Here is a 16,829-nt window from a genome sequence, read left to right as displayed (position 1 = left end):
AATATAGTGTTCTCACTGGAATTGGAGGCTGGTTTCATTACTGGTAAGATAAAGAGAGAAAGGCACCTCCATCGAGCAATAATACAGGTTTACAAAAATGCAAGCAGATATAGAAAGATGTAAGAGTGAGGCGCAGTGTTTTGCTTGTACTTGGCAGCAATGGCTCTTGTTAAGTATAAGTTAGTCACTGAGCCGGTCAGTGAACAGTCACTTAGTTAACTGACGAGTCTGGACCATTTGCCATTAGTTTGGTGTTCCAAGGAGCTCCAGAGACACAATTAACAGTTTCTTTTTTTCCCTTCCTATTTGCCTCTTGAAATATCTCCCTCTGTCCCCAGTGACTGGACACTGAGGCAGAAGATCATCCACCATATGAGAGATGGGGTCCCTTCCTTTCCCTAGCAAAATGTTTGTTCAGTCACATACTCAATATATGCCTTCTTTGCACATTTCCTGAGTCTTCAGACAGCTAAGGTCATGCGATAGATTTTACAAGTCATGTAATGCAAAGCATAATTTTATACAAGCATTTTATTAGAACAGCCAGTATGCTGAGACGTCCACCAGCAGTATGTCTGCATATGCCTGTGGTGCAGCACAGTGAAGGAAGGACCGAGGCTCTTTAGCTGCGAGTCCCTTTGTGTGAGGACTAGATGTTCAATGTACTTGTTCTTGCACTTAGATCATAGAATCATTTAGGTCGGAAAACACCTTTCAGATCATCAAGTCCAACTGTAAACCTAACACTGCCAAGTTCACCGCTAAACCATGTCCCTTAGTGCTACATCTGTATGTCTTTTAAATACCTCCAAGGATGGTGACTCAACCACTTCCCTGGGCAGCCTGTTGCAATGCTTGATAACCCTTTTGGTGAAGAAATTTTCCCTAATATCTAATCTAAACCTCCTCTGGCACAACTTGAGATGAATGCCACCACTAGCTTAGCTGAATTAGGTCACTCTGGAGGGGGCTTCCTTGGTGTTTTGTTTGACCACATTCCTCTTGTATTGTGAGATCAAATAATCCCTTTCTTAATTACCATTTTAAAAAGACTGTGGAGAAGACTTCCGGGAGTCTGGCACTGCACCACAAGTAAAATTTCTTGCCTTTTGCTAGTAAAATCAAAATTTATCATCACAACTGTGAGCTCCCATGATTGTCTGAGGATTTTCTGAGTTTTTTTCTGCACCAGCAGGCACCCAGAATTCTGTGATTATGCTATCACAGCCACAGGAGTATGTTTTGGTAAAAGATATCAAGAATCCCCTAGAAAATGGAGGCAACAAGACATGGCATGATGTCCATAGGCAGCTTGTTGGAGCAGCTGAATGCTGATGCAGCCTGGTGAGAGGCTGGCAGGAGGCTGTGAGTGATAAACATGTTGGAACAGCAGAAGACAGAACAGCAAATTAAAGACACTATGATGTCAATTGGGCAATGACAGCTATCTCAAAGAACAAAGCTCTGTGAACCTGCACCAATGAGGAAGGTGGATGCTGAGCTCTGGCTCCTGGGAGCCCCCGATTCACACAAATTGTTAGCAAACATCTTCAATGCTGTGAAGATTGTAGTGGAGATACGGCACCGTCCTGGGGTTTGTCTGGGTGTGGAGCACGGATGAAATTTTGTATTCTGTGGGTTTCAACTAATGCCGTAAACAGCGTAATAATATTAAGTGCCTGCAGTGGAAACAGAGGGAGGGACAGGCAAGAACCTGCATAGAAGAGATGGAGAAAAAATAATCAAATAGGGGGAAATGGCTGCTGAATTTTAGAGTTCAGTTCAGTATTAACTTGTATAGCTCAACACCAGGAGGAAAACCAAAAGTATTCAGCAAACTCAAGCAGAAATGTAGTTCAGATCTTGAGTCAGATTGATGATACCTCAGTGACTATATTTCAAAGGGATATAGATGGTTATACTTTACATTACAAGGAAATTGTGATAACCATGCAAGTAGATGTTAATTTCCATGGAAATTACAACAATAAAGCACTTTGAGGTACTATCTTTCATGCAGCAAAGGTCCCAGGGTACTTTACTATTCAAAACAATTTAAAACAGCGTCAGACAACATTTTCTGTATTTGATTTAAAATCAGCAATGAAAACCAGCTTTTGCATTTCTAAAAATCATAAACATTCTGCATTCAGAGACAAAACTTTTGCTATAATGCCTCTGACTCCTCCAGTCACCTGAACTGTGTACTTTTATTCTACCTCTCTGCTTGCTAATACTGTTGGATGGATCTTCCATCTGTCACCGAACACCAACACTCCCTCAGGCGACAGCTTTGCAACACTGAAAAACTACTAAATGGTACTTAAAGTTCACTCTTCCTTTGTGTCTCACTCTGCTGGTGGAGAAGCAAATGTCTTCCAAACAATGCTTTAACTGCAAATGGCACCAAAATATTGCCTTGGGGATATCAGTCCTCATTCTGCAACACTCCAAAACTCCAGCTTTCAGGAATGATCCATACTTACTCATTTTTTTGGCACTATTCTCAGATTAATTACCACTATTGTTAAAAGGCTTGCATTGGAATAAAGTTTTACAGCCTTGGCCTCAATAGATTAACCTATAGCAATTACATTATAATTTCTCATCCACTTAGAAATCTGAACTTCTGTTCCACCTTTTGTTTTGGTATGTTCATATTAGCTTTTCTCTTTCATGCTGAAAGTTTTGTGATTTTGGACAGGTGACTATGAGGGGATGAGAAACATCTAGGTGTTCTTTTGCTTATTTATTTTTTATTGTATTGATGCCATGTTTTATTACCAGCAGATCTTCTCTAAACCTTTTTGCACACTAAGTTAGTTCTAAATGTAAATCCTCCTTAAATGTGCTGAGATTAATTATTATTAAGTTTTAGCCAAATCTAGGATAGGAAAAAAATTTATGTTGATGGAATGTTCTCATAAGAGATTACTTAATATTAATTGCCATTTACTTGCATATCAGTTTTTGAAGGTCATGACCTATTTTCTAGCTAGTTTTCTATGAGGAATCATTTGCCATACAAAGGCATTTATTGTGTCTGGGAAATTAATTGGAATTTGAGAATTATGATACAGATTATATGGCTAATTCTTGCAAAATTTGCACTAGTAAAAAGAAAAAACCCTTTTACTTCTGCAGATGAGTTAAAATAGCATGATTCAATTGTTGGCCCAAGGGCTATGTGTGGTCCATGGGTCATTTTCATTTGGCCATCTATCATATCCATAGAGGAGTCGATATTGTTACTTGACAGCCAACAATCTTTTCCCACACCTGAAAACTACCCTATGAAATACTGCTATTTTCAGATGAAGAAGACAATGGGAGTCAGAACCCTTCCTCCACTGCTTGTAGAACTCAGCACATATCAGCAAACTGGAACTGCCACCCTTCTTTAGATTTCACAGAATCATAGAATCTTTGCGTTGGAAACCTTTAAAGACCGTCTAGTCCAAACCCCCTGCAAGGAGCAGGGATCAGGTTGCTCAGAACCCCATCCAACCTGACCTGGAATGTTTCCCAAACTGGGGCATCTACCACCTATCGAGGCAACATGTGCCAGTGGTTCACCACCCTCAGTGTGAAACATTTCTTCCTTCTATCTAGTGAAAATCTTCCCTCCTTTAGTTTAAAACCGTCACCCCTTGTCCTGTCGCTACAGGCCCTGCTAAAAAGTCTGTCCCCATCTTTCTCCTCAGCCCCTCTCAGCCCTGGCAGCTGCAGGAAGGTCTCCCCAGAGCCTTCTCTGCTCCAGGCTGAGCCCCCCAGCTCTCCCAGCCTGTCCTCCCAGCAGAGGGGTTCCAGCCCTCGGAGCGTTGCTGGGGCCTCCTCTGGCCCTGCTCCAGCAGGTCCATGTCTCTCCTGTGCCGAGGGCTCCAGAGCTGGACGCAGCCCTGCAGGGGGGTCTCCCCAGAGCGGGGCAGAGGGGCAGAATCCCCCACCTTGCCCTGCTGGCCACGCGGCTTTGGGGGCAGCCCAGGACACGGTTGGCTTCTGGGCTGGGAGCGCACATTGCCGGCTCATGTCCAGCTTTTCATCCCCCAGGACCCCCAAGTCCCTCTCGGCAGGGCTGCTCTCCATCCCTTCACCCCCAGCCTGTGCTGATACCGGGGGTTGCCTCGACCCAAGTGCAGGACCCTGCACTTGGCCTTGTTGAACCTCATGAGGTTCGCACAGACCCATTCCTCGAGCTTGTAGGGATTTCATTGCTTAGGGTGTCATAAGGAGCCCAAAGCAGGGATCTGTTCTCTACATTTGCTTAAGTTGCCTCACCTTTGCAGGCGAGTACTTCTTGGGAACTTTCACCTGAAAATTTTTTGTTTATTTGGCAGAAGAGAGAGTATAAGGAGGTACTTCTAACAGGAATTGAAATTTCCACAAAATCATCATTTTTTCTAAATGAATGCTGCTGTTTGCTGAAATGTTCTGATTTGCTAGCATGTCAATAAAATACAGAGTATTTTATTTTAGCTCAGCACATCAGACTGTGTTACTGAAGGGGTCAATTGCACAAACATTGTTTTTGGCAGCAAAACCAGTTTAAGAATATTTCTTCCCCTGACCCCAGCTGCTGGTTCTAGTCCCCGTGCCACAGTTTGCTACCCCCTCACTCGTGCCAGTGCCATCTGGTTTTGCTGCTGAAGAAAATTTTTCTGTAATTACATCCCAGGCTGCCACAGTGTAGTCTGTAAGCCCCATTGCCTCTTTTTATCCTGTGAGCTGTAGAGTGCACACAGGAGCAGATGGTGGGGGCTCGCAGAAGGAACGTGAGAATGGCCTTACTCAGTTGGGCCAGATATTCAGTTTTCTCCTCTGCTCTGAATGCAGCCAAAAGCAGAGTATTAGGTGAAAAGTATGCCCAGGAGAAGTATACAGCACTAAATTTGCTGAATACTCTTCCATAGAATCATAAAATAATTTGGGTTGGAAGGGACCTTTCAAGGCCATCTAGTCCAACTCCCCTGCCATGAGCAGGGACATCTGCAACCAGAGCAGGTTGCTCAGAGCCCCGTCCAGCCTGACCTGGGATGTTTCCAGGGATGGGGCATCTACCTCCTCTCTGGGCAACTGTGTGTGGCTTGGGACAGAGGTGAAGGTGACGTTAGCAGACCTCACTGAGTTTCTCCTCCATTAATCTGTCCAGCCTGCCTTTGAACCAAGGCAGACTTCGAGAACCCCCAGCACTTTCAAGGAAGATGCAGCACACCTAAATATGAATTGTGTGAATTACCACCTCCTTTTTTTAAATCTTAGACTGCCTGAAGTCGATCTGATGCTCTCAGTTCTTTCACTGGAGGAGCAGTCAAAAGTGAGTCTTACTGTCCCTCCTTAGGTCACTTATTTTTTCCTTCTTGCACACCATGCCATATCTCTTCCCTCACTAATTTCTTCCATAGATTACCTACTTATTTCTGCTACCTATCTACTGAGAATCCTACTTGCTGGGAATGCAGGAACATCACAACATACACTGTGGCATACACTGACTTAAGGATTTTCCAAATTTTGTTTGCTGTTTCCTTTCTTCTTCTTTTCTTCTTCTTAACATGCTTTTTGAGCTCTGCTGAACATTTGACTGGTAATTTAATGGACTATCTATTCTAAGCTCCAAGTCTCAGTCCCCAGTTGTAACTATTAGTGCAGAGTATATTTCTTTTAACAAAAAAATTAACTTATTGGGGTTTAGTTTCCCCATGTGCATCATTTCACATTTGTTTGAAACAAACTTTTTCTTTCCTTATAAGGTCTTGTAATTCTCCAGTCAGCCTTCATCTTTCCTACAAGTAAAGATTATAGCACCATTACCAAAATGTGTTACTGTGTTATTTATTGACTTTTCTATGTTATTTATAAATGTGTTGGGAGAAACGGGTCCTAGCACAGATCTCTGGAGAAATCCGAAGATGACACTCAGCTGTGAAAATTATTTATTCCTGCCTTCCACTTCTTATATCTCAACCTTCTTTTAATCAGTGTGAGGACTGTACTAAATATTTCATAGTAACCTCGTTACCTTTAACACTTTTATTGTGAGGAATTTTGACAAAAACTTCTTCCAAAATCCAACCAGACTATATCAACCAAACCAACCTTCCTTGTCTGTGCGGTATTAAATTATTGCTTTCATAAGGTACAATGGTGCTTCAAGCTCTGCAAAAACTACCTGTCAAACTGAGACATAAAAAAAATGAAATACTTCATCATTTTTGTAACTATTCAACTGTTTAGACATTTTGTCTGAATTTTTTTGAACATCAGTTTTTCATCTGTCTGGGATGGAGACAACTTGTTTGCCCTTAAATAAAAAATGAGAGACTTCAGGGAAGCAGTTACAGAAGAAACAAAGTACTTTAATAAACTGATAATTTAAAAGAACTTTACTAAAACTTGTAACCTAGGGAATATTTTTTAATAGTAATTTGAACATTTCATGAAATATGTAAGGAGTGTAATCTTATAAAATTAACAAAAAAGAAAGTATTAATACTGAAATGTGGATGTAAAGATTCTAAGAAACTCTAGCAGAATACTACTGTGTTTTATTCTATGACAAATTTTGCTCAAATTTTTAGATTTATAGTAGTGAGGAATGAAATGCCTTCTTGTGCAAAGAAGGGGGAACGCTGGAGGAACATGAGTGGAATGACAGAGGAAGGCAAAGATCTTCTATTATCTGATCACTAATATAATTCTGCATTATTAAAAATGTGGCAAGTGAATGTATGTAATTTGCTAGTTTTGGGTACTTTATACGCCCCAAACAGACCTAAGCCAGTCTGATTTTGATCAGTCTGTACGTGTGGAAACGAAAAGCATTCCTGGTATAGCTTCTATTATACAGCCGTTGCACTTAGAGCCCCTCTAGCACTTTTCTGTCTGTATGTCATGCTAGTTATTTGGAGAGCAGATCTTTATTCTGTCTATGACCAATGCAGAGTGATAGAAATGCTGCCCGTGACTTGGGCTTGTAGGTGTTGCCATAAGCCTACACAATGTCAGGACATCAAAATTTCTGGGGATAGAAATACCAGATGTATTTCCTCCTGCCTTGGAGACAAATTTCAGGGGTCTGTGTGCAGACTGCAGGGACGAAGGTCTGGGACTTGCTGTGTGAGGCTGTGTTTGAGTGCACAAAAAGACGGTTAAATACGGATGGTTACTTACCTTGAGGGTAATGACAACCATTCAGGGCAAGAACAATCTCATCCAATATTAAACAGCTACAGAGCAGATGTCTCAATCTGAGTTAGTCACCCAAGACTTCTTTCAAGTCTGTGTAGAGAAATAGGAGCTCCTGGCAGTGACTCGTTTGACCCATTTTTATCTTTTACTTTAGAATGAAATGAATCACATCTAGTCTCCATTGACCACGTTGAGTAAGACTTCATTTACTACAACTGGGATTGTGGAGTGACTAAGTCAGATGTAGCTGTCTCTGTTTAGTTTAGTGACCCTCAGCCCTGTTTTTTTTTTTTTAAAGCATGAACTATGCCTTTCCATGAAACTTGAGCACAGTAAGTTATGTGCAATTTAGGCAGACAGAAAGAGATGCTTAATTGGTCCTCAGTTCCCCTTCCAGATGAATTTCTGCAATGGTTAATTGTTTGTTTCTGGGCCCATTTCCCAAGGCTCCCTTGAGCACATGATGTTCACATGCTGTAAGGGAGGAGAAAGGATTTAAGGAGTCAGTAAAAGTGAAAAGGCCACTCCTGTCACACAGCTGTTGTCTAACACCTTTTGACTACGTGTTTTGGTCAATTTGTAGGAATTAATGTACTCCAAGGACCTGTTTAAGGGGTAGGATTTAAGGGTATGAACCGACAGGCTTCCTGTATTATAGCTTCTACAGATTTTTTTCAGCATTTTAAAAATTATTTTATTTAATGAAAGGCTTTAATGGAATTATTTTTGTTTGTTAAAAAAGTAAATAAATGTAATGGGAAATTTATAAGGTAGGAAAAACATGTTGAACATGAAAGAAAAGCAGTTGTTTTACATTTTTCAGTTTGGAGATTGATACTGAAATTGATGTCTCTCTTACCAACTAGCCAGGAAAACATTTGCTGTGGCAGAGCTGGAGGATGTCTGCTTTTACTACAAACCCCAGCAGTGATCCTTGTAACCAGATATATGTGCTGTTCTTGCCATACTAACTGGTCCTTCAGTACTTCTGGCACCTCTGTTTTAGTTCAAACCAGGAGTCACAGGCATGAGTCTTGGGACAACAGATCACAGGGCAGCAAGTTGACCACTGAGCAATTTTCTGCACCATCTATGAAGGAGCTGCAGAAAATCAGACTTGCTCCTGAAGATACTGCAAGATTTTTATCTGCCTTTATATCCCTATTCATTTGCAATTTTTTACCTCCTTTCCTTCAACAGGAAGAGTTTTTTTCCACACCCTCTAAATAGACAAGTAAAATTCAATTTGCTTATGTTTCTAAGATGTCTTGAGTCCACTCTGTTGGCATTACATACTTAATTCTTACACTGCCTTTTCAAGCTATTATGGGTGAAACGTCCGTCACTTTACAGAGCTGAAAAATTATTTAATTCCTGGGTGGAAAGAGCAGGTTGATAAGCAGGCTTGTTTTTTTGACCTGAATAGGAGAATAGAAAGAAAGCATAAACACCTTTGTTTTTCAAACCAAGATCAGAGTCAAATAATCCAGAAACCTCATCATGAGATGATAGAAAAGTCCAAAGGATGGGGGAAAGAAAAAGAGAATTACATTTCACCAATTTAACAGGTAAAATCTATGTAATAGATCAGGGCATAATACCACTGGAACCAACTCAGAAATGTTTTTAAACAGCTGATTGCAGAAAGAAATACAACACAGTACAGTACTGGATCAAAATCATCGTGTTTGTGTGGCAGACACTGGTTGTTTTTCAAAAAGCACTTTGTTGACACCCCGCTTTTGTGCTTTTATTCTCACAAATTGTTGTTGAAATGGGCTGTATGCAATAATAAAATATTTCAGCTCTTTACATTTGCCTACCAGCTTAATTTCAGAGCATCTGAATTACCATTTCAAGCACTGGCTATGAAACTCCTGAGGAATTTACAGTCAAAAGTGAGCAAAAGATCATCTGCCAACTATAATAGAACTGAAGTGATGTGTAACAAATTCAGTTGCATGGAAATTACATTTCAGAAGGGACTTCGGATCTGGCTTTGAGTATTCAAAAAAATTCCATAAAGAAAAAAGAACAATTTAAAGATAATCAAAATATTGTGCTTGTTTTTGGCAATAAAAATCATGAGATAAAGGTGAAAAATTGAAAATTCCTGAAGACTCTTCCCCCCTGACAACCAATGATCTGTCCTCAGGTACTTCATGTCACCTCTCAGCTGGTCTACAGCAATGTGATATTCTTGGGCATGATGCCTCCACTGTTTAGGAAAAGTCAATTAGTACAGAATACTGGAGCAAAATGAATCTCTCTGTTGCATATGCTACTTTCCCCTCGGGGAAGAGGATGAAAGAGAAGCAATATGTGACAGTACAGTCATGTTGCTTAATGCACTACTGGAAGGGACCCAGCTATTGTTGTGAGCAGACTAGTCTAAAGCCTCGGAGGAACAGAATAGGCTGTTTCACTCCAAAAAATGAGGGAAAGGAGCGTGTGAAATCAAGTTTTGTGTTTGGGTTTTTTGGTTGTTGTTTGGTGGGGGTTTTGGAGTTGGGGTTTTTTTGGTGTGAAAACAAAATAATCTCATTAAATACTTTGTACGAAGGAAATTCCTAAATACTGATTCACATGAACAAGCAGATATAATGAGTAGGGTTTTTTGGTGAAATAAATGACTCATCCAGTACAAAATTAGCCCTAGTTTTTTTCTTGACAGAAGTTGGTTCCAGTTAGGATTTTCTGTGATAATTAGCAGCCTCCAGTGGTTGTAGCTGGAGGGTTGTGAGAGAAGCAAAACTGATTCTAAGCAAAAAATGTAACTTAGTGCCATAAGGTAAATCCCAAAAATTGATTCTACCTTCCTGTGAAAAAGGAGTGTTATTCATGCATTTTGTTCACTGAACCTCACGTGACACCTGTCTTTAGCACTGACCATTCCATTTCCATGAGGAAAAATCCACGCTTCCCCAGAACGGTTTTACCTCCTTTTCCACCTACGATATTTTATCTCTGCCTTTAGTCCCACCCTAGGACTCCTCTCACTGTGAACACTGACATGGTTTAGTGGTGGATTTGACATCGTTAGGTTTACAGTTGAACTCAGTGATCTTAAAGGTCTTTTCCAACTTAAATGATTCTATAATTTCTACGATTCTATGTTTTGTACGCAGAATACACATACTTTGTGTTTTTACATGCCAGATTGGCAAATCTTCGTGCCCCGTGTTGGGTGCCAAAACGGACTGTTGTGATTTAGCCCCAGACACCAACTCAGCCCCACGCAGCCGCTCGCTCACTCCCCCGCAGTGGGACCGAGGAGGGAAGTGGAAGAGTACAAGGGAGAAAACTCATGGTTTGAGATAAAGACAGTTTAACAGGTAAAGCAAAAGCTGCACACGCAAGCAAAGCAAAACAAGGAATCCATTCCCCACTCCCCATGGGCAGGCGGGGGTTCAGCCATCTCCAGGGAAGCCGGGCTGTGTCACACTTAACGGTGACTGGGGAAGACAAACGCCATCACCCTGAACATCCCTCCACCCCCTCCTTTTTCCCAACTTTGTATACCAAGCATGACGTCATATGATATGGAATATCCCTTTTTCCAGGGTCAGCTGTCCCAGCTGTGTCCCCCCCCAGCTCCCCATGCACCCCCAGCCTTCTCCTGGCAGCCCAGCACGAGAAGCTGGACTGTCCTTGACTGCTGAGCAACAACCCAAAACATCAGCACCTTATCAACAGTTTCTCATCCCAAATCCAAAACAGCCTCACACGAGCTTCTGTGAAGAAAATTAACTCTACCCTGGCTGAAACCAGGACAAGGACATGACAGAATCTGCACAGTTCTGCCTTGCTGTAACATCTTTTCCTTTTCCAGTCTCAGCAATGATTATACCTGTCTCTATTCAATGGCAAAACTCCCATTCCCTTCACTTGGTCTGGATCAGTAGCGCTCCTTTATCCCTTCGGGGACTTACAAGGAAAAAAACCCTGTTGGACTAGTCTCAGTCATACAAAATCCCTGCAAAACAGAAACTCTCTAACCAAGGAGCATGATTTCAAAGCTGTGCCATTTCCACATTGCTAGCTAGGCAGCCAGGGACGGGCTTGCAGTGACTGCTATTGATGACAAGAGCAAAAGGCTTTCCTTCGCAGGGGAGGAAAATGAAGTGTAATTGAAAATCTTGTCATGCAGGTTCCTGTTGAGATTTGGAAAGGAATATAGATTCAGTGCATCTTCTGGGCATCTCTCTGCAAGCAAAAGCCATCGAATGGTGCTCTCAGATTTGCCGCTGAGAGCTACTGGGGAGCCATGGAGCTCTGGGGGCCCTGGGAGTTAGCTCAGGACCAGCAATCCCACCAGCTGTATGAGATGTTGCATCCAGGCAAACAATTAGCAAATAACTATTATTCTGAGCAGCGTGATAATGCAGCTGTGCTGTTTTGGGGCCTGCTTAGCTCAGTCAGGTACTGAGCTCTGCAGATCAGTTCAAGCTGATCAAGAACAAGCCTGGAGGATGCTTTGTCACCATCCCTGCTGCTCCCTGCGGCCATGAGGTTTAGCTACGAGCCTGGGCATGGGGGAAAGGGTTTGAATTTGTCTGGCATTCATTTAGGAACGGTGAATTTGTGGGGTTTACTGCTAGGTGTAAAAATGGAGCTGTGTTAATAGGCAACCCCCGGCGGGAGGGCGGCAGGGTGAGCCAGCCCTTGCCGGGCGATGCAGCAGATGCTCGGTGCCATCTAGTGGGAAGAAGCATGGTGAGCATCAGGGAACCGAGGGGAGTTTTGCAAAAAGTGCCTAATCTCACAGGTTATTTCATGGGCTTTCGCACCTGACAATTTATATTCGTCTGCAGGGAAGAGAGACATGCTCCTGGATGCATAAATACATACTCATAACACGCACGTCAGCTCAGGGAAGTTTAGCACTGTGGCAGAGCTGTTTTTCTCACAGAGAGCATCCACTGTCTCTTATCTGGCAGCTCCAGCTCTAATGTATATGGTTCTGCAACGGCGGGCACTAGTCAGCAGCAAGGATTGCTACCTGTTATGTTTTTCCTGTTTTCTGGGAACTAAGATGAAAACAGAAAGAATAAAAAAGAATGAAATTGTTCTTGGGGCTAAAAGTAGTTGCAATGACCCTCATAGCCTGAAATTTCCAGGAGACAATAATGTTACTTTGCTGTCTGAGTAGTAATTAACAAATCAAGACCTCTTCTTGCTCTAAGCCTCTCTCTAATGAGCCCAGGCACTGTAGCTCACTCACATATAAACCACTGAAGAATCAAAGGCTTTTATCTTTGTACTGTTTCAAATGACGACAGATTAAAGCTGGAGGAAACTGGGAACACTGGTTGTTAAAGATCTGTGGACGACTAAACATAGTCTACTCAGTATTTGGCTGGTCATCACATCACGCTGAAGTTAGGTATGGCCCTTTCTGATTAGTTGCTGAAATTATTCTAGAAGGCCATAGGTTTACTTAAGCAAAAGTAGAGGCAAAATTAACATGCCTTCTCTCTAAAAATAAAGTTATTTTTTTCCCATGTTTTTCTTAGTTTCACCTGGAATAAACAGAAAAAGTGGCATCTTCAGAAATGTCACCTGAGGGAAAAAATATGATAAAATACCTCTTAAAACATTATTCTCACACCATGTTTTAGGAATCTTATGTCCTGCTTTCCAAGTGTCTCATTATAATATTGTTCAGTGACTTTTAGTGTGACTTATTTTCACCAAACTTACATCAGTCATGTATATATAAGATTACAACTTCACTTTGCATTTCCTTAAAAACTAAAACCAACTCTAGGAACAAGCTATAAGAGTTATACTTTAGAAAACATTTTGCCATTCTGTGCCTTCTTCAATCAATAATGGGGTTACTATAAATTTCCAATAAGATAAGAAGAGTTTACCTACATTCCTAAACATGATTTAATTCTATTCATCTGGTTTGTTCCTGGTAGCATGATTGACCTAAGAGGAATAGCCTTGCTTTCTGCTGTCATAGAATCATAGAACAGTTTGGGTTGGAAGGGACCTTTCAAGGTCATCTAGTCCAACCCCCCTGCAAGGAGCAGGGACATCTGCAACTAGATCAGGCTGTTGTATTCCTTACTGCCTGCCTTCCTGCTTCTGCTGGGACCCCATTTCTGAGCCAATTCAGCTCAATCTAGCAGAAAACTATTTCAGCAAAGAGTACCAGCTAGACTGCTAATTAAGGGCAGCACGGAAGATTGAGCAAGATGCCCAAAAAGACACGTAGAAGTGTGCTGCTTTCCCCCCCTCCAGCATTTCAGAAAAGCTGAACCACCGCAACAGGCTTGGCATAAAACTACTGACACTTGCTGAGCTTCTGCAAGTAACCTGTAGGGTGTCTTTTATGTACCTTAGAAATTCGAAGGGTTTGCTCATTCTTCAGAAGGGATCATAGAATCATAGAATCATATTATCATGGAATCATAGAATGGTTTGGGGACCTTTTAAGGTCATGTAGTCCAACGCCCCTATAATGAGCGGGGACATCTTCAACTAGATCAGGTTGCTCAGAGCCTGGATGAGGCTCTCAAAAAAAACCTGCAGGACAAAGAACTGGAAATCAGCCAAAGGCAATTTAAAAATGCAGTCAGCTGCCAAGGCAAAAGGAGCTATGCTGGGGCTCGGAGTCCAGTGAGGTATTTAAAAGCAGTAGGTTTTCTTATTAAAAAAAAAATTGCTCTAGTTATCTGTGGTTAAATAGTTTAAATACCTAAATGTGGGTGTTGTTTCTCAAGCTGTGACCTAGTCTGACTGAGATGCCTACACCTGAGCTAGCTGCCAGGTCTATGTCTGACAGTTCCTACTGACTGACATAAACCTTTCTTTGTTCTGCAGCCTCCGCTCTGGGAATTTTGTTGCTGTGCATCTCACCTCTGTGTTCAGGGACTTAAAGGCTCTAAGTCTATCTTGAGAAGCATGATGAGGAGTGGGTGCATTAATTTTCTCCAGAATAACAGTGGGAGCTCCAGGATATGAAGGGAGAGATCTGGGTTCCAGTTTTTCTGCCTGTCATCTTTATGTATTTCCTTTGAGGACGGTTTAATCAATAGGTGAATACGTATCCTGGGGACTACTTTTGTTGATAAGTAAGTGAAATTCAAGGTTATATTTCTTCTAGCTCACTCTCTGACCATAAAGCTTTTATTCCACTTGAATAGAAGATGTTGGAGAGCTTCACCAACCTGTAGGTTAGTGGGTAAGACGTAATCTTAGGAGGTGAAACCTTCTTCATCTGAGTACAGATTTCAATCCTTGTTTCCAACCAAGTTCTCTTAAAAGCTACAAAATAACAGCTGCCTTTTGTTATACCTCTCACCCACTCTGAATTAGGCATACTCTGACAATGCCTATAGGCCAGGGCACGTGATGATGCCAATTTTGTGAATCTCTTCCTCTTATTTACAGATCAAATAATCACAGAATCATTGAAGTTGGAAAAGACCTTTAAGATCATAAAGTACAACCGTTAACCCAACACCACCATGCCCACTAAACCATGCCCTGAAGTGCCATGTCTGCACATTTTTTGAACACTTCCAGTGATGGTGACTCCACCACCTCCCTGGGCAGCCTGTTCCAATGCCTGACCACTCTCTCAGTGAAGAAATTTTTCCTAATCTCCAATCTAAACCTCCCCTGGTGCAACTTGAGGCCATTTCCTCTCATTCTATCGCTGGTTACTTGGGAGAAGAGGCCAACACCCACCTCACCACAACCCCCTTTCTGGTAGTTGTAGAGAGCGATAAGGTCTCCCCTCAGCCTCCTCTTCTCCAGACTGAACAACCCCAGTTCCCTCAGCTGCTCCTCATCAGACTTGTGCTCCAGACCCCTCACCAGCTCTGTTGCCCTTCTCTGGACACGCTTGAGCACCTCAACGTCCTTCTTGTAGTGAGAGGCCCAACACTGAACACAGGATTTGAGGTGCGGCCTCACCAGTGCCGAGTACAGGGGCACGATCCCTGCCCTACTCCTGCTGGCCACACTATTGTTGATACAGGCCAGGACGCTGTTGGCCTTCTTGGCCACCTGGGCACACTGCCGGCTTATGTTCAGCCGGCTGTCAACCAGCACCCCCAGGTCCCTTTCCGCCGGGCAGCTCTCCAGCCACTCCTCCCCAAGCCTGTAGCGTTGCATGGGGTTGTTGTGACCGAAGTGCAGGACCTTGCACTTGGCCTTGTTAAACCTCATACAGTTGACCTCTGCCCATCGATCCAGCCTGTCCAGATCCCTCTGCAGAGCCCTCCTACCCTCCAGCAGATCAACACTCCCACCCAGCTTGGTGTTGTCTGCAAACATGCTGAGGGAAACAGTTACAGAGAGTAACATCAGTAAATATTTTAGTATAGGCAGCTTTTTTGGAAGTGTTTGGGTGTTTTATGCTGCAGATAGATCTTAAGGACCTTTAGAAAGTTATTTTAATTATATGTTTTAAAAATGTTATTCTGAATTTTATAAAGAGTGTCTGCTGAGTCTTGCTTTTCAGCAGATATTTTTGTCTGATTTTCAAAATATTTTTCAACAGTTTGGATGCTGAGTGCTCCTGAATACCACTCCACAGACATCAGGATAAATTCCTGTATACCTGCTGTATCCTTTGAGGTTCAGTTGCAATGCAGGGACTAAATGAATGCCTGGTCCAAGCTGGGTGTGCAATTTTCAGTGTAATAATGCAACGTGTGGGAATTATAGTAATTTATCATGGTCCTGGATACTTTCTAATACAGCATTATCGTGCCTCTTCACAAATCTCTAGCTAGCATCCTATTGACATCTTCAGGATGGAAGATGTGACTAGTCTATGCAATGAACTGAAGTGCAAAGAGAAAGATTAACTCCTGTTCACACTGAAGACAATGGCAAGGACTACTGCTAAAGCAGGTGCTTTCATCTCTGAACTTATAAATAAAGGAAGGTGCACATGAAAGGTGAGGACAGCCAACGTGACAAAAGACACTGCAAAAGATACTGTGATTAAAAAGGGGAGGAAAAATCCTTCTGTGCATGTGTCAGCTCTGTCTGCAGGCGGCTGCATGTCTTATCCAAGTCTGCAGGTGTTTCGCTTAGAACGCCGGCACCCACAGTCTTTCCTAAGGGCCTCTGCCTTAATCAGAGAAGGAGCAAAAATCTAAGATTAACACCGCTACTTATTGAACGCTGCACGAGAAGAAAACAAAAGCCAACTCATTCAAAAGAGAAGTATAGAGTAGAGCGCACATGAAATCTGCCATCTGTCCACAAAAAGATAAAAGTTTGATTGCTGAAGGCAGGCACTTTTTGTTTTTGTCCAACACATTATTACCAAAAAATAAAAACACAGAAATGCATATTTTAGTTGATCAGAATGTTTTGTAAATAAACATCTGTTCTGCTGAAATTTTTCAAGCAAAGAGATTTTTTTTTAAATTTTAAAAAGAACCCTAATTTTGCTTTGACATGCGTATTTCAGTGAAATGTTCTAATTATCAATTAAAATTATGTTGCCTTAGAAATTGTATTTCTATTTTTAATTCATTTCCATAAAGTTTGAAAATGAAATAAATTACACTGGCCCTATACAAAATTAAACATTTTATTCAGACTAAAACTTAAAACCAAAAAGAAATTCAGGTCACCTAGTAATTTAAAACTTTGTAACAAAAAAA

The sequence above is a fragment of the Phaethon aethereus genome (assembly GCF_964289735.1).
Source record: "Phaethon aethereus genome assembly, chromosome: W".
Lineage (NCBI taxonomy): Eukaryota > Metazoa > Chordata > Aves > Phaethontiformes > Phaethontidae > Phaethon > Phaethon aethereus.
The sequence above is the reverse complement of the archived record's forward strand: the minus strand, read 5'-3'. Positions refer to the sequence as shown.